Source organism: Doryrhamphus excisus, chromosome 11, assembly GCF_030265055.1.
Source record: "Doryrhamphus excisus isolate RoL2022-K1 chromosome 11, RoL_Dexc_1.0, whole genome shotgun sequence".
Taxonomy (NCBI): domain Eukaryota; kingdom Metazoa; phylum Chordata; class Actinopteri; order Syngnathiformes; family Syngnathidae; genus Doryrhamphus; species Doryrhamphus excisus.
Genome location: NC_080476.1, coordinates 9,133,344 through 9,152,646, shown reverse-complemented (window position 1 = coordinate 9,152,646; position 19,303 = coordinate 9,133,344). Strand labels below are relative to the sequence as shown.

The 19,303-nt window shown below is 38.4% G+C and overlaps 1 long non-coding RNA gene across 1 annotated transcript in view; it reads right to left on the bottom strand.

The window, feature by feature from the left end:
* The window catches only part of LOC131138294 (uncharacterized), a 32,832-nt gene extending 13,529 nt beyond the window's left edge, over positions 1 to 19,303 (bottom strand). Inside the window, exons 1-2 of the long non-coding RNA XR_009132077.1 lie at positions 19,108 to 19,303; positions 18,174 to 18,329 (exon numbers count right to left, since the gene is read on the bottom strand). This is a non-coding gene — a long non-coding RNA (uncharacterized LOC131138294). The remainder of the gene's footprint in view (positions 1 to 18,173; positions 18,330 to 19,107) is intronic.

Genomic DNA, 19,303 nt, shown 5'->3' with positions numbered 1-19,303 from the left:
GAATGTGCTATTTAATGGGACTTATTATGATGACCCTGCAGGGCTCATTAAATTAGGATGCAACTGTGATTATGTTTAACATCTGCTCCATATAATAATAATAAGACATGCTCCCAGGCAAGAATCCACCCCACCAGAGACATTCTCCTCCCTGATGTAAAAGGACATTTGACCATTAAAGATGGATTAAGTTAGGAGTTTGTTCCACAATGACTGGGATTTAGCAGGGATGTGATAATGGAGTGTAAGGAGGGTTTATTGTGCTACAATTAAATAGGAATACAATAAAATGCAGTGTGATACAAATGTATATAGGAAATAATAAACTGGTATATTTTGCGGTTCAGACAGATTCATTGAATTCATAATGCATTGGGGATTTCAGTGGGGTTTTTGATGTCACTTTTCAGTACGCGACAGCAGGGGTTACCAAAGTGTGTCCCGGGGCCATTTGCAGCTTGCGACTCGTTTATTATTGGCCCGCGGCATGTTGTAGAAATATAAAATCACTAAACACTAAAAAAAAAAAAAAACAGCAGAAATGGGGAAACATAGGGCAAAAAGGCACAATTTAAAGAAGAAAAAGTTAAAGTTAAATATAGATATTTTTGTAGCACTTTTATAAAATATATGTAAAAATATCAAACTGGGCAGTGGCATCCTTTGGCACCTCTGTACTACAGCACCATCAGGAAAAGACTATTATATAAGTAATTAGTACAAATATTCAATAAATACAAATAATAATGAAATATAAATAAACAAGCAATGAAATATATGAATTGATTATGAAATAAATAAGCAGAATACATTGTCTTTAGCCCTGATTCACCTCACAGTACACCCAATTTATTATTCATTTTTTACATACATATTACATATGAAATAAGGGAAGTGAAGAAATGTACTGCAACAGATGAAATAAGCTTTGCTTTTTCCGACTCCTTTTGGACATTAGGAACTGTGAACCAGTTCGTATTTACATACCGGTGATTTTTAAAAACACGATTTAACTGCAGCATCAGGAGGTAAAAACATGTATAAAAGGGAACATTTCAAAAGACTGACAGGAAGTATAACTCTAAAAAAAAGTGTGAAAGCTGTCACTCAAACTGCAGAGTTGCTGGGGACGTAATATAGTCCATTGTAACTGCAAAGCAACACCAGACCACCACACTACCGCCACCATATTTTACTGTTGGTATGACGTTCTTTTATTGAATGTATTTGTACTATATTATTATTATGTATTATGAAAATGTATGTATTGAATGTATTTAATGTTGTTCAGCAGTGGTTTTGGTCTTGGAACTCTGCCATGCAGGCCATTTTTGCCGAGTGTCTTTCTTATGGTGGAGTCATGAAGACTGACCTTAACTGAGGCAAGTGAGGCCTGCATTTCTCAGATGTTGTTGTGGGGCCTTTTGCAACTCCTTGGATGAGTTGTCACTGTGCTCTTGGGGTCATTTTTTCTAACCGGCCTGTCTTAAGAATGTTGATGTTTTCGCCATTTGTGGAGTTTTTCTATTCGATCTTGCCCAGTTCTTATTTGTTGTAAGTTTTTAATCTTGTGAAGCAGTTTGGCCACCACTGAGATGTTCTAAAGTGCTATTCAAATAAAATTTTATTTGGATTTGAATGAGGCAATAATCATACATTTAATCCACCTTTCCTTGACAGACATCTTGATGTTAATCCTCCAAACATAATGTGTTTACACCCAAACAGACGGGTAAATGTGCATTTTTTTCTTTGAGCTATGAAAAGTATGATAGATTCAAGCAGCTGTTTTTGTTCTTTATCTTGACAACCTTTTTTTGATGAGAATCTCTTTTTCCCGGCTCATGGTGGCTTGACCATCAATCAAATGCAATCAGTGCCGCATCTCCAAAGTTTGCCGGAGCAAAATGTGACTCATTCGTCAGATCTGTGATGCCATTTTTTCCATGTCAGGAAAAGCAATATGATGTATATGCAAAGACTCTCCAAGGTGCACTTGATTCATTTGTGAGGTCCTTCCCAGGAATGACGGAGTGACTGAGTGGAGTAAAAGATGGAGTAGTGTTTGAAAAAGTAACAATTAGGTGCATTGTTTTTTGTATTTAACCACTGAAATAGAAACCCCACAGACACTCAACAGGGGACCCAAAAGCACCCAAAAAGGGCTTAAAATGCCCATGCTTGAGGGCGGTGATTTTTGACAAAAAACGTAAGGGGTTAGTATGTCGTTTTTTTCATTTTTTTCAACTTGCTTCTAATGCACTTTTCTAGTCAAAAAACCACGGGAAACCTCACACACACGCATCAGGGGCCCCAGAGGCACCCAAAAAGGGCATAAAATGCGAATTTTTGAGGTCGGTGATTTTTGACAAAAAACGTGTCGTTTCTTTCAATTTTTTCAGCTGGCTTCTAATGCACTTTTCTGTTCAAAAATAAAGGGGAAACCTCACACATGCTAAAGAGGGACCCCAGAGGCATCCAAAAATGGCATAAAATGCCAGTGTTTGAATTTTGTAATTTCTGACAAAAAAACGTAAGGGGTTAGTATGTCGTTTTTTTCAGTTTTTTCAACTTGCTTCTCATGCACTTTTCTGGTCAAAAATAAAGGGGAAACCTCACACACGCTAAAGAGGGACCCCAGAGGTACCCCAAAAGGGCATAAAATGCCAATGTTTGAGGGCGGTGATTTTTGACAAAAAACGTAAGGGGTTAGTATGTCGTTTTTTTCAGTTTTTTTCAACTTGCTTCTAATGCACTTTTTTGGTCAAAAAAAAACACGGAAAACCTCACACACACTCATCAGAGGCCCCAGAGGCACTCAAAAAGGGCATAAAATGCCCATGTTTGAGGGCGGTGATTTTGACAAAAAACGCCAGTATGTTGTTTTTTTCAATTTTTTTCAACTTGCTTCTAATGTACTTTTCTGGTCAAAAAAACACTGGAAACCTCACACACACTCATCAGGGGCCCCAGAGGCACCCAAAAAGGGCATAAATTGCCAGTGTTTAAGTGTGGTGATTTTTGACAAAAAACGTAAGGGGTTAGTATGTCGTTTTTTTCCGTTTTTTTCAACTTGCTTCTAATGCACTTTTTTGGTCAAAAAAAACACGGAAAACCTCACACACACTCATCAGAGGCCCCAGAGGCACTCAAAAAGGGCATAAAATGCCCATGTTTGAGGTCGGTGATTTTTGACAAAAAACGTGTCGTTTCTTTCAATTTTTTCAGCTGGCTTCTAATGCACTTTTCTGTTCAAAAATAAAGGGGAAACCTCACACATGCTAAAGAGGGACCCCAGAGGCATCCAAAAATGGCATAAAATGCCAGTGTTTGAATTTTGTAATTTCTGACAAAAAAACGTAAGGGGTTAGTATGTCGTTTTTTTCAGTTTTTTCAACTTGCTTCTCATGCACTTTTCTGGTCAAAAATAAAGGGGAAACCTCACACACGCTAAAGAGGGACCCCAGAGGTACCCCAAAAGGGCATAAAATGCCAATGTTTGAGGGCGGTGATTTTTGACAAAAAACGTAAGGGGTTAGTATGTCGTTTTTTTCCGTTTTTTTCAACTTGCTTCTAATGCACTTTTTTGGTCAAAAAAAACACGGAAAACCTCACACACACTCATCAGAGGCCCCAGAGGCACTCAAAAAGGGCATAAAATGCCCATGTTTGAGGGCGGTGATTTTGACAAAAAACGCCAGTATGTCGTTTTTTTCAATTTTTTTCAACTTGCTTCTAATGTACTTTTCTGGTCAAAAAAACACGGGAAACCTCACACACACTCATCAGGGGCCCCAGAGGCACCCAAAAAGGGCATAAATTGCCAGTGTTTAAGTGTGGTGATTTTTGACAAAAAACGTAAGGGGTTAGTATGTCGTTTTTTTCCGTTTTTTTCAACTTGCTTCTAATGCACTTTTTTGGTCAAAAAAAACACGGAAAACCTCACACACACTCATCAGAGGCCCCAGAGGCACTCAAAAAGGGCATAAAATGCCCATGTTTGAGGTCGGTGATTTTTGACAAAAAACGTGTCGTTTCTTTCAATTTTTTCAGCTGGCTTCTAATGCACTTTTCTGTTCAAAAATAAAGGGGAAACCTCACACATGCTAAAGAGGGACCCCAGAGGCATCCAAAAATGGCATAAAATGCCAGTGTTTGAATTTTGTAATTTCTGACAAAAAAACGTAAGGGGTTAGTATGTCGTTTTTTTCAGTTTTTTCAACTTGCTTCTCATGCACTTTTCTGGTCAAAAAACCACGGGAAACCTCACACACACTCATCAGGGGCCCCAGAGACACCCAAAAAGGACATAAAATGCCAGTGTTTGAATTTTGTAATTTCTGACAAAAAAACGTAAGGGGTTAGTATGTCGTTTTTTTCAGTTTTTTCAACTTGCTTCTCATGCACTTTTCTGGTCAAAAATAAAGGGGAAACCTCACACACGCTAAAGAGGGACCCCAGAGGTACCCCAAAAGGGCATAAAATGCCAATGTTTGAGGGCGGTGATTTTTGACAAAAAACGTAAGGGGTTAGTATGTCGTTTTTTTCCGTTTTTTTCAACTTGCTTCTAATGCACTTTTTTGGTAAAAAAAAAACACGGAAAACCTCACACACACTCATCAGAGGCCCCAGAGGCACTCAAAAAGGGCATAAAATGCCCATGTTTGAGGTCGGTGATTTTTGACAAAAAACGTGTCGTTTCTTTCAATTTTTTCAGCTGGCTTCTAATGCACTTTTCTGTTCAAAAATAAAGGGGAAACCTCACACATGCTAAAGAGGGACCCCAGAGGCATCCAAAAATGGCATAAAATGCCAGTGTTTGAATTTTGTAATTTCTGACAAAAAAACGTAAGGGGTTAGTATGTCGTTTTTTTCAGTTTTTTCAACTTGCTTCTCATGCACTTTTCTGGTCAAAAATAAAGGGGAAACCTCACACACACTCATCAGAGGCCCCAGAGGTACCCCAAAAGGGCATAAAATGCCAATGTTTGAGGGCGGTGATTTTTGACAAAAAACGTAAGGGGTTAGTATGTCGTTTTTTTCCGTTTTTTCAACTTGCTTCTAATGCACTTTTTTGGTCAAAAAAAACACGGAAAACCTCACACACACTCATCAGAGGCCCCAGAGGCACTCAAAAAGGGCATAAAATGCCCATGTTTGAGGGCGGTGATTTTGACAAAAAACGCCAGTATGTCGTTTTTTTCAATTTTTTTCAACTTGCTTCTAATGTACTTTTCTGGTCAAAAAAACACGGGAAACCTCACACACACTCACCAGGGGCCCCAGAGGCACCCAAAAAGGGCATAAATTGCCAGTGTTTAAGTGTGGTGATTTTTGACAAAAAACGTAAGGGGTTAGTATGTCGTTTTTTTCCGTTTTTTTCAACTTGCTTCTAATGCACTTTTTTGGTCAAAAAAAACACGGAAAACCTCACACACACTCATCAGAGGCCCCAGAGGCACTCAAAAAGGGCATAAAATGCCCATGTTTGAGGTCGGTGATTTTTGACAAAAAACGTGTCGTTTCTTTCAATTTTTTCAGCTGGCTTCTAATGCACTTTTCTGTTCAAAAATAAAGGGGAAACCTCACACATGCTAAAGAGGGACCCCAGAGGCATCCAAAAATGGCATAAAATGCCAGTGTTTGAATTTTGTAATTTCTGACAAAAAAACGTAAGGGGTTAGCATGTCGTTTTTTTCAGTTTTTTCAACTTGCTTCTCATGCACTTTTCTGGTCAAAAAACCACGGGAAACCTCACACACACTCATCAGGGGCCCCAGAGACACCCAAAAAGGACATAAAATGCCAGTGTTTGAATTTTGTAATTTCTGACAAAAAAACGTAAGGGGTTAGTATGTCGTTTTTTTCAGTTTTTTCAACTTGCTTCTCATGCACTTTTCTGGTCAAAAATAAAGGGGAAACCTCACACACGCTAAAGAGGGACCCCAGAGGTACCCCAAAAGGGCATAAAATGCCAATGTTTGAGGGCGGTGATTTTTGACAAAAAACGTAAGGGGTTAGTATGTCGTTTTTTTCCGTTTTTTTCAACTTGCTTCTAATGCACTTTTTTGGTCAAAAAAAACACGGAAAACCTCACACACACTCATCAGAGGCCCCAGAGGCACTCAAAAAGGGCATAAAATGCCCATGTTTGAGGTCGGTGATTTTGACAAAAAACGCCAGTATGTCGTTTTTTTCAATTTTTTTCAGCTTGCTTCTAATGTACTTTTCTGGTCAAAAAAACACGGGAAACCTCACACACACTCATCAGGGGCCCCAGAGGCACCCAAAAAGGGCATAAATTGCCAGTGTTTAAGTGTGGTGATTTTTGACAAAAAACGTAAGGGGTTAGTATGTCGTTTTTTTCAGTTTTTTCAACTTGCTTCTCATGCACTTTTCTGGTCAAAAATAAAGGGGAAACCTCACACACGCTAAAGAGGGACCCCAGAGGTACCCCAAAAGGGCATAAAATGCCAATGTTTGAGGGCGGTGATTTTTGACAAAAAACGTAAGGGGTTAGTATGTCGTTTTTTTCCGTTTCTTTCAACTTGCTTCTAATGCACTTTTTTGGTAAAAAAAAACACGGAAAACCTCACACACACTCATCAGAGGCCCCAGAGGTACCCCAAAAGGGCATAAAATGCCAATGTTTGAGGGCGGTGATTTTTGACAAAAAACGTAAGGGGTTAGTATGTCGTTTTTTTCCGTTTTTTTCAACTTGCTTCTAATGCACTTTTTTTGGTCAAAAAAAACACGGAAAACCTCACACACACTCATCAGAGGCCCCAGAGGCACTCAAAAAGGGCATAAAATGCCCATGTTTGAGGGCGGTGATTTTGACAAAAAACGCCAGTATGTCGTTTTTTTCAATTTTTTTCAACTTGCTTCTAATGTACTTTTCTGGTCAAAAAAACACGGGAAACCTCACACACACTCATCAGGGGCCCCAGAGGCACCCAAAAAGGGCATAAATTGCCAGTGTTTAAGTGTGGTGATTTTTGACAAAAAACGTAAGGGGTTAGTATGTCGTTTTTTTCCGTTTTTTTCAACTTGCTTCTAATGCACTTTTTTGGTCAAAAAAAACACGGAAAACCTCACACACACTCATCAGAGGCCCCAGAGGCACTCAAAAAGGGCATAAAATGCCCATGTTTGAGGTCGGTGATTTTTGACAAAAAACGTGTCGTTTCTTTCAATTTTTTCAGCTGGCTTCTAATGCACTTTTCTGTTCAAAAATAAAGGGGAAACCTCACACATGCTAAAGAGGGACCCCAGAGGCATCCAAAAATGGCATAAAATGCCAGTGTTTGAATTTTGTAATTTCTGACAAAAAAACGTAAGGGGTTAGTATGTCGTTTTTTTCAGTTTTTTCAACTTGCTTCTCATGCACTTTTCTGGTCAAAAAACCACGGGAAACCTCACACACACTCATCAGGGGCCCCAGAGACACCCAAAAAGGACATAAAATGCCAGTGTTTGAATTTTGTAATTTCTGACAAAAAAACGTAAGGGGTTAGTATGTCGTTTTTTTCAGTTTTTTCAACTTGCTTCTCATGCACTTTTCTGGTCAAAAATAAAGGGGAAACCTCACACTCGCTAAAGAGGGACCCCAGAGGTACCCCAAAAGGGCATAAAATGCCAATGTTTGAGGGCGGTGATTTTTGACAAAAAACGTAAGGGGTTAGTATGTCGTTTTTTTCCGTTTTTTTCAACTTGCTTCTAATGCACTTTTTTGGTCAAAAAAAACACGGAAAACCTCACACACACTCATCAGAGGCCCCAGAGGCACTCAAAAAGGGCATAAAATGCCCATGTTTGAGGTCGGTGATTTTGACAAAAAACGCCAGTATGTCGTTTTTTTCAATTGTTTTCAGCTTGCTTCTAATGTACTTTTCTGGTCAAAAAAACACGGGAAACCTCACACACACTCATCAGGGGCCCCAGAGGCACCCAAAAAGGGCATAAATTGCCAGTGTTTAAGTGTGGTGATTTTTGACAAAAAACGTAAGGGGTTAGTATGTCGTTTTTTTCAGTTTTTTCCAACTTGCTTCTCATGCACTTTTCTGGTCAAAAATAAAGGGGAAACCTCACACACGCTAAAGAGGGACCCCAGAGGTACCCCAAAAGGGCATAAAATGCCAATGTTTGAGGGCGGTGATTTTTGACAAAAAACGTAAGGGGTTAGTATGTCGTTTTTTTCCGTTTCTTTCAACTTGCTTCTAATGCACTTTTTTGGTAAAAAAAAACACGGAAAACCTCACACACACTCATCAGAGGCCCCAGAGGTACCCCAAAAGGGCATAAAATGCCAATGTTTGAGGGCGGTGATTTTTGACAAAAAACGTAAGGGGTTAGTATGTCGTTTTTTTCCGTTTTTTTCAACTTGCTTCTAATGCACTTTTTTGGTCAAAAAAAACACGGAAAACCTCACACACACTCATCAGAGGCCCCAGAGGCACTCAAAAAGGGCATAAAATGCCCATGTTTGAGGGCGGTGATTTTGACAAAAAACGCCAGTATGTCGTTTTTTTCAATTTTTTTCAACTTGCTTCTAATGTACTTTTCTGGTCAAAAAAACACGGGAAACCTCACACACACTCATCAGGGGCCCCAGAGGCACCCAAAAAGGGCATAAATTGCCAGTGTTTAAGTGTGGTGATTTTTGACAAAAAACGTAAGGGGTTAGTATGTCGTTTTTTTCCGTTTTTTTCAACTTGCTTCTAATGCACTTTTTTGGTCAAAAAAAAACACGGAAAACCTCACACACACTCATCAGAGGCCCCAGAGGCACTCAAAAAGGGCATAAAATGCCCATGTTTGAGGTCGGTGATTTTTGACAAAAAACGTGTCGTTTCTTTCAATTTTTTCAGCTGGCTTCTAATGCACTTTTCTGTTCAAAAATAAAGGGGAAACCTCACACATGCTAAAGAGGGACCCCAGAGGCATCCAAAAATGGCATAAAATGCCAGTGTTTGAATTTTGTAATTTCTGACAAAAAAACGTAAGGGGTTAGTATGTCGTTTTTTTCAGTTTTTTCAACTTGCTTCTCATGCACTTTTCTGGTCAAAAAACCACGGGAAACCTCACACACACTCATCAGGGGCCCCAGAGACACCCAAAAAGGACATAAAATGCCAGTGTTTGAATTTTGTAATTTCTGACAAAAAAACGTAAGGGGTTAGTATGTCGTTTTTTTCAGTTTTTTCAACTTGCTTCTCATGCACTTTTCTGGTCAAAAATAAAGGGGAAACCTCACACACGCTAAAGAGGGACCCCAGAGGTACCCCAAAAGGGCATAAAATGCCAATGTTTGAGGGCGGTGATTTTTGACAAAAAACGTAAGGGGTTAGTATGTCGTTTTTTTCCGTTTTTTTCAACTTGCTTCTAATGCACTTTTTTGGTAAAAAAAAAACACGGAAAACCTCACACACACTCATCAGAGGCCCCAGAGGTACCCCAAAAGGGCATAAAATGCCAATGTTTGAGGGCGGTGATTTTTGACAAAAAACGTAAGGGGTTAGTATGTCGTTTTTTTCCGTTTTTTTCAACTTGCTTCTAATGCACTTTTTTTGGTCAAAAAAAACACGGAAAACCTCACACACACTCATCAGAGGCCCCAGAGGCACTCAAAAAGGGCATAAAATGCCCATGTTTGAGGGCGGTGATTTTGACAAAAAACGCCAGTATGTCGTTTTTTTCAATTTTTTTCAACTTGCTTCTAATGTACTTTTCTGGTCAAAAAAACACGGGAAACCTCACACACACTCATCAGGGGCCCCAGAGGCACCCAAAAAGGGCATAAATTGCCAGTGTTTAAGTGTGGTGATTTTTGACAAAAAACGTAAGGGGTTAGTATGTCGTTTTTTTCCGTTTTTTTCAACTTGCTTCTAATGCACTTTTTTGGTCAAAAAAAACACGGAAAACCTCACACACACTCATCAGAGGCCCCAGAGGCACTCAAAAAGGGCATAAAATGCCCATGTTTGAGGTCGGTGATTTTTGACAAAAAACGTGTCGTTTCTTTCAATTTTTTCAGCTGGCTTCTAATGCACTTTTCTGTTCAAAAATAAAGGGGAAACCTCACACATGCTAAAGAGGGACCCCAGAGGCATCCAAAAATGGCATAAAATGCCAGTGTTTGAATTTTGTAATTTCTGACAAAAAAACGTAAGGGGTTAGCATGTCGTTTTTTTCAGTTTTTTCAACTTGCTTCTCATGCACTTTTCTGGTCAAAAATAAAGGGGAAACCTCACACACGCTAAAGAGGGACCCCAGAGGTACCCCAAAAGGGCATAAAATGCCAATGTTTGAGGGCGGTGATTTTTGACAAAAAACGTAAGGGGTTAGTATGTCGTTTTTTTCCGTTTCTTTCAACTTGCTTCTAATGCACTTTTTTGGTAAAAAAAAACACGGAAAACCTCACACACACTCATCAGAGGCCCCAGAGGTACCCCAAAAGGGCATAAAATGCCAATGTTTGAGGGCGGTGATTTTTGACAAAAAACGTAAGGGGTTAGTATGTCGTTTTTTTCCGTTTTTTTCAACTTGCTTCTAATGCACTTTTTTGGTCAAAAAAAACACGGAAAACCTCACACACACTCATCAGAGGCCCCAGAGGCACTCAAAAAGGGCATAAAATGCCCATGTTTGAGGGCGGTGATTTTGACAAAAAACGCCAGTATGTCGTTTTTTTCAATTTTTTTCAACTTGCTTCTAATGTACTTTTCTGGTCAAAAAAACACGGGAAACCTCACACACACTCATCAGGGGCCCCAGAGGCACCCAAAAAGGGCATAAATTGCCAGTGTTTAAGTGTGGTGATTTTTGACAAAAAACGTAAGGGGTTAGTATGTCGTTTTTTTCCGTTTTTTTCAACTTGCTTCTAATGCACTTTTTTGGTCAAAAAAAACACGGAAAACCTCACACACACTCATCAGAGGCCCCAGAGGCACTCAAAAAGGGCATAAAATGCCCATGTTTGAGGTCGGTGATTTTTGACAAAAAACGTGTCGTTTCTTTCAATTTTTTCAGCTGGCTTCTAATGCACTTTTCTGTTCAAAAATAAAGGGGAAACCTCACACATGCTAAAGAGGGACCCCAGAGGCATCCAAAAATGGCATAAAATGCCAGTGTTTGAATTTTGTAATTTCTGACAAAAAAATGTAAGGGGTTAGTATGTCGTTTTTTTCAGTTTTTTCAACTTGCTTCTCATGCACTTTTCTGGTCAAAAAACCACGGGAAACCTCACACACACTCATCAGGGGCCCCAGAGACACCCAAAAAGGACATAAAATGCCAGTGTTTGAATTTTGTGATTTCTGACAAAAAAACGTAAGGGGTTAGTATGTCGTTTTTTTCAGTTTTTTCAACTTGCTTCTCATGCACTTTTCTGGTCAAAAATAAAGGGGAAACCTCACACACGCTAAAGAGGGACCCCAGAGGTACCCCAAAAGGGCATAAAATGCCAATGTTTGAGGGCGGTGATTTTTGACAAAAAACGTAAGGGGTTAGTATGTCGTTTTTTTCCGTTTTTTTCAACTTGCTTCTAATGTACTTTTCTGGTCAAAAAAACACGGGAAACCTCACACACACTCATCAGGGGCCCCAGAGGCACCCAAAAAGGGCATAAATTGCCAGTGTTTAAGTGTGGTGATTTTTGACAAAAAACGTAAGGGGTTAGTATGTCGTTTTTTTTCCGTTTTTTTCAACTTGCTTCTAATGCACTTTTTTGGTAAAAAAAAAACACGGAAAACCTCACACACACTCATCAGAGGCCCCAGAGGCACTCAAAAAGGGCATAAAATGCCCATGTTTGAGGTCGGTGATTTTTGACAAAAAACGTGTCGTTTCTTTCAATTTTTTCAGCTGGCTTCTAATGCACTTTTCTGTTCAAAAATAAAGGGGAAACCTCACACATGCTAAAGAGGGACCCCAGAGGCATCCAAAAATGGCATAAAATGCCAGTGTTTCAATTTTGTAATTTCTGACAAAAAAACGTAAGGGGTTAGTATGTCGTTTTTTTCAGTTTTTTCAACTTGCTTCTCATGCACTTTTCTGGTCAAAAAACCACGGGAAACCTCACACACACTCATCAGGGGCCCCAGAGACACCCAAAAAGGACATAAAATGCCAGTGTTTGAATTTTGTAATTTCTGACAAAAAAACGTAAGGGGTTAGTATGTCGTTTTTTTCAGTTTTTTCAACTTGCTTCTCATGCACTTTTCTGGTCAAAAATAAAGGGGAAACCTCACACACGCTAAAGAGGGACCCCAGAGGTACCCCAAAAGGGCATAAAATGCCAATGTTTGAGGGCGGTGATTTTTGACAAAAAACGTAAGGGGTTAGTATGTCGTTTTTTTCCGTTTCTTTCAACTTGCTTCTAATGCACTTTTTTGGTCAAAAAAAAACCCGGAAAACCTCACACACACTCATCAGAGGCCCCAGAGGCACTCAAAAAGGGCATAAAATGCCCATGTTTGAGGGCGGTGATTTTGACAAAAAACGCCAGTATGTCGTTTTTTTCAATTTTTTTCAACTTGCTTCTAATGTACTTTTCTGGTCAAAAAAACACGGGAAACCTCACACACACTCATCAGGGGCCCCAGAGGCACCCAAAAAGGGCATAAATTGCCAGTGTTTAAGTGTGGTGATTTTTGACAAAAAACGTAAGGGGGTTAGTATGTCGTTTTTTTCCCCTGTTTTTTTCAACTTGCACTTTTCTGGTCAAAAAAATGTTTATATGATTTGTGACTAAAAATTTAAGAGTTCTGCCGGGAACTCCGATCATGGTGTGGGAGTTTTCTACATCACCTTGCAACAGAAAAACCCAAAAATGCTAAGGGTAACCCCTTACCATTTTTGTAAAAAAAAAAAAAAAATCAACCCATGGAAAAGAAGCAATTTTAGCCTTCTTTGGGTTCTGCTCGGGCCTCTGATGACGGTGTGGGAAGATTTCTACATCCTCGTGCAGCAGACAAGTGCATTTTACAGTGCCCATGTTGTTCCAAACAACTTGATTTCAAGTGGGTTTTTTTTTGGTTATTACATTTTATGGTAACTCGTTGTGTTTTCTCCAGAGAGGAAAAGTACCAGTACAAAAGAGGCATTTTGCTAAGTGTACCGGTGTAGTACACCACTGTTCAGTCAAAAGGAAAATCATGTGTGTTCATATGGCAAGATACTTTACACCATATGATCCAGCAGCCAAAGCAGCTCCAGATTATAACACTCCGCATACCGTTAGACAGAGCTGGCAAGCCCCAGAGGGGGTCCATGTTGAACGGGCATCAAAAGTCAAATTTTAGGTTTAGGTTTACTCAAGCTATGAATGATTTTGCCATGGTAACTTAGTTGCATTGGCTTAGGATAATTAAGATATTTACACAAATGTAAGGGTTAAATCACTCAATATTTTATTTAAAAAAATGACTACAGCACATTTTAGAGCATATTGATAAAGGGCAAAATCAGTTTATTACATAGTGCATCTTTTTTTTTTACTTCATCAAAACATAAAAAAACATGCTATTAGTCTTTGATGGAATAAAGATTTTTTCTGTCCCATAGTTGTATGTGTTTTTTATGCTTTATGTTATGTGTAACATTATAACAAATTTCCATGTCAGTTGTACTCAGTCTAGTTTTTGCCTGTATCTTAAACACATTCTACATTATAACAAATTCAGTTTCATCTGATTTGATCTCATCAAAGGATCAACTTCAATGGTTTATTACGAAACCATCCACATATGCTAATACGTTTTGCAATATATAACAAATTGTTACAAAATGAGGCAAAATTTATTACATAATGTGTTTAACAGTTTTATTACAAAATGCAGAGTTCTTACATAATTATGTGAAAATTGATTACATACTACTCCATTATTACATAATGTGGCTTTACAAGGTGTTGACAAAAGACAGATGGATGGGTTTGAGACGGAGATTGACTTTCCTTGCAGATAACATCACTGACAGATTCTTGTGGCGAGCAAATTGGGCTTTTGGGCAGAGACGGAAACAGTCTAAGTCAAGAGTGACGTAAGGGGAGCTTTATCAGTAATCGTTAAGGGCAAAGTGGACGTAGACTAAATTGCCTCATGGCAGAACTACTCATTTGTAAGTACACTGCACTGATCAATACCCCATTGATTCCAAATGGATCACTTAGCTTAATAAGGAATTTGGTTGTCAAAAATAAAACAGCTGATCAACATTTTTTTCCCATAGAAAATAATTTTTCCATTGGATATAGACATAATCCATCCAATTATGATTAACACTACAGGTTTGAAGTAACATTTTAACATCCGTAGCTCATCACTTTACACATCACATTTTGCGTGACACAAAACTATTTTTTCTCGTAAATTAAGCATTTTCAAGCATAATGGCTAACTGCACTAAAATACAAATATAAGCCATTCAGGAGATTCATTCAAGACGTTTTCTACATAGGTCACTAGTTGTCAGTACTGATACTGTAATGGTTGGTGAAACACCAAGCACCAGACTTGATCGCAGAAAAACAAAACGTGTTGAAAGTTTGAATTATCTCACAAAAAGCACAATAATCCCTAACGTCTTATTTTAATACGAGTGTATAGGCGATCAAAGGTTGTTATTGCATGTCCCAAGGGCTCCAATGTTAAAAATTGGACTTAGAAAAACACGTTTTCTATGAAAATAAATGTATTATTATTATTATTATTATTACTTATCATGGCCGGGTCTGGAAACAAACTGCAATGGTTGAGAGTGCTAGCCATCGAGCTAAAAGGATGGTCTGTCAAAATGATGTCCATGGCATCCATTACATATGTAAACACACAGTCTACTGTACTTCATAAAGTCTTCATCCCACTCTTAGGTCAGTGATAAAATGGTAAAAAGAATAAAGATAATTTGATGTAATGAAGTTCATGACAAGGTGGCGACAAAGCCATTATGGTTCTTTTTTGTCTGTTGTCTTAATCCACTTGTCCCCATTTTCACCCCCCCTCTCTTTGCACTCACTGTCCTACTAAACTGGCTTTCAAAGCCTCCAGCAGATGGCTCAGCAAAATGATTGTGTGTGAGTGTTAGTAAATGTGCAACGAGAGGGGGGACATTAGTGAAAACTGATTCTGACATCCAATCTCTTTGGTTCTCAAACAGGCGCCCGCAGCATGAGATGCATGAAATAAATGAGCACAGAAAAATAGATTTACAGTAAAATCAGCTGTTGAGAATTCAATGGATGACAAGATGGATGTAGATTAATGTACGTAGAAATCCTGTGGACCATTAAAGAAATGCATCCTTTTTCTGCATGTTAATACTTATATTTATTTTTTGTCATTTTTTATTTATTTTAATATTTTTGTTTAGACATTTCACTTTCTAGAGGGACGTGGCAACTGCTACATAGACTTATTCTGGGCTCTTGTCGTCCATCTTCCTTGTTGATGTACAATGCAGCTGCATGTACTGTATCTAATATTAATATATAATATTAATATGTTGTTACAATAGTTTTTAATGACCAGTAAATTGCAAAATGGCTAGGTTCGGCTACAAACACAAAACAAAAACCCATCGTCCAGTTCTCACTTGAATGCTCTAATGAAAATAATTGAGAGTTCATGTCAATATGCCAGGGTTCCTGGATAGCACCCGAACGTTACATTATGGATATTCTTTGTGATCATTTCCATTCATTACTTTGATTGCATTTTTTATTTAGAGGAGCTGTGAGTTCTGTGGGGAAATATATTCATGCACTACTGCATTGTGTTGCTGGAAACTCTTGGCATTACATTAATTGGCTTGTCATTTCCTCAATTGTTAGTCCAAAATCAGTATTCAGTGTGAAAACACATTTCATTTGCCGATAAATGAGTGGGCTTTGATTGGAATCGCTGAGGTTTCAAGTTAACAAGCATGACTTTGTGTACGTTTTATTTAATTTGTTATCATGGCAACATAGATTTAAGCTGTCAATCACGTCCAATGTATGTTTAGTATCACAATGACATATGAGTCTATGACAGTGAAGTTACATAATGTTGGATGCAAGAATTCAACCTAAGTCAGAACAACATGGCTGGAAACTATTACAGAACAATGTTTCCCATCATTTAAGTGAATTATTCACTCGAACATATTTTAAGTTTTTTGCTCAAAAGGCAAAAAGAGGTGATGATGTAACTTCCCACTAATGCATTTCACTTCAGAGCCAATTTATTCCATAAAAACAGCCACAAGGTGGCACATGTGTATTTTATCACTTTGATGGTAAAAACACATGACAGGAAGGAGGAAGTGAGAAAGCGTGGAGGAGTGTAACGTGCTGGTTACACATTTTAGGAACATTTTAACACATGCACACACACATGCACACATATAGTTCAGTTACAAATGTGAAAATTTCATGTCATACCACCAAAAGGTAGAAACAAACCTTTTCTGTTTAATATGGCCGGTACTGAAGGTGTTGTCTTTTAAAAAATGGATGGGATTGAATGACTTCCTATCAAATATAAATGACCTTTCTGCCATGAACTCTATCACATCACCCTCGGGCTGCTTCTCAGTTTTTTAATAGTGTAGTAGCCGCATTCTAATAAGCCCACAAAGCCATCAATTAAACTCAATTCCGTTATGCAGCTTCACAAATGTTCAGGAAAAAAGGAGACATTCCTAACTAAAAGAAAGGCCATGTCATTTATGTTCCCATAGGAAATCTTTCATTTAGTGTGAACAACATCTTTTATCATTAGGAGCAGGCCAAATCTGTGGCCATGGCCATGACTCATCACAGCACATACAGCCATTCAATATTAATGGATTCATGCTGCATTCACGGCTACTGGGTAATCAGATTTTTATAGACAAAAATCAATCTTACAAAAAGATCAAAGCATTCCAGTCAGACTTTAACAAAAAAAACATAACTGATGAAACGTTAGAGTATATTTATCTCGAGAAGAGAAGAGATTCTGTATTTTCAATCTTTAGTGAAGTGATTGTCTGGAAAACAAAGACAAAGCTCAGTGCTGGAATTCAGCCCCATGGGACAAGGAAGAAGTCTAGGAAGTGGTTATTTCCCCCCTTCATTTTCCCAAGTGTATCAGTCATGTGTAAATATGTATCTGTATCTAACCAATGACTGGCATAGAGCAGCATAATTTCCATGCTGATCTATGCTGGTTTATGCTAGTCTAGCATAATTTTTTCATGCTGGTCTTCGCTGTTTTTTTCAGCAGGGAAAGCAACCATAATGTTACAATAAGGTCAAGTTATATTTTTACAGTTCTGTGACAAGTTATGTGTATGAATACACATCTTTGACACAACTCACCTTGCCATTAATGCCTTCTTCACTAAATTTAAACTCATATATTGATTTCATTGACATACCAATTGCTTGTCCACTATAACGTTAGCTTGCATGCTCGTCACCGACTGCCTACACGCATCGTTATTTAATAATTTCCCTTATCAATCAAGTTGATCTATTTTGTGCCACAAATAATGTTCAAAATAAGCTCCCCTATCATAATTCATCATTAAAGGTATGCGTAATACTTATTTATTAATTATTGCTTGCATGGCAGTTTATAATGTTTCAAAGAAAGATACTTTAAAAAAAATGTATTTTGCAGCAGTGTGCTGTGAAAACTGACAATATATAACATTAGCAATGATTTCTTTGCCAACACCATGGCAACAGCATACAACTGCAGAACCCCCTGCTGACCAGCTACCTAGCGGGAGGTCTCTAGAATGAGGAGGCCCCATATGAAGTCCACTCAAGGAGCATGTGACATAATTCCCCCTAATTGACCACATCTACTTATTTGCTGTCAAAACATCTGCACAAAGGTGGCATGGAACATGTAAAACTGCTGTAGTACTGGACGTTGTTGAACTGCCTGGAGGTCACACGGTTCGGAATTTTACCACAAATTACAGAAAAATAATGTCTCTAGTATGGAACAAAACTTCACAAGCGTTCACTTAAGGGAGCTAGTTTATTTTTGGGGAACTTTTTTGCAACACTAGAGAAGGAACAGAAGTGACTCTGTGGGGGTTAACTTCTTGTACACTTGCACAACGGCAATCACATTATCATAATAGTTAAGATTGACATTTTTTTCTTTTTTTATGGATTGATATTGTAACCCCACCTTGGCGTCTAGTCCTTTGAAGACAGGAACAATGAATTCAAGAGATGACTGGTGGAGTGAAGCTGAAGCGTGGATGGATGATGGAGATGAGGTGATCCGAGGAGGAGGCGGCTATGGTGGTAGATGGATGATACAATCCACATGCACAGAAGACATCTACAAAAAAAAAAACAGCATACACAGATGTGCAGGACAATTACTAACCAAAGTTTCATAAATCCTCAAATCAGAATCATAAATGCCCCTTGGGGGAAGCTTCTTTTGCACAACAGCTGCTCTATGAATCTTATTTAAGTGTTCATTTACCATAGTAATAATAAAACTAATAAAACTCAATAAAACTATTTAGCATTAACATTGAACATGACGTTAGCCTTAATGTTCAAGTATTTCTTACAAACCATCAAATGTATATTTGTATATTATGTATATTTGTTCTTGTCTCACAAATGCACAGTGCACTTTAACGTTGCTTTTATAATCACAGTTTAAACAAATATTAATTACATAAGTATCCATACAGGAGAATCTCAAGGTAACTTCATCTACTTGTTGCATTAAATGGGCCTGAGAGCCAAAGTTTGCCAAAACAGCATACTTACAATAGACATGAATCAAGTGCAACTGCACAAAAAGAAAGAAAAACACCTTCACATGGGCAAAAACAGTTCCATCATCCTCAGTTATCCCAGCTGTTTTTTTTTATAAAGCATGAGGCTATCCTTACTGCTAATCAACATGCGCTTTATGCTAACGTGGCTTTTGTTTGTTTCTTTCGGCTTACGAATTTTAAAATCTTTTTAATCTTAGTGTTACTAATAGAAATTCAAACCTGAGGGGTCCGCTCTAAAGTCCAGAACGCAAACCACTACACGACGGCGGGGTCCTTTATGCTAATGTGGCTAACATTTGGACATCACAGTAATGAACTCACCTGAATAGATTGTCTGTACTAATACAGCAGGTAGTTTAGCTCGACGCCGTGGCTGCCAAGTTAAATTCTGAAACTTCATGATCGTTTCCAGCACAAAATTCAATGGTCATCTGACTCTTAAGTTGTTTTAATTTTGGGGACTGCGACAGGTCTGCACAGAGCCATTCAAAGCTGAGCACGATAGAAGAAAACAAAG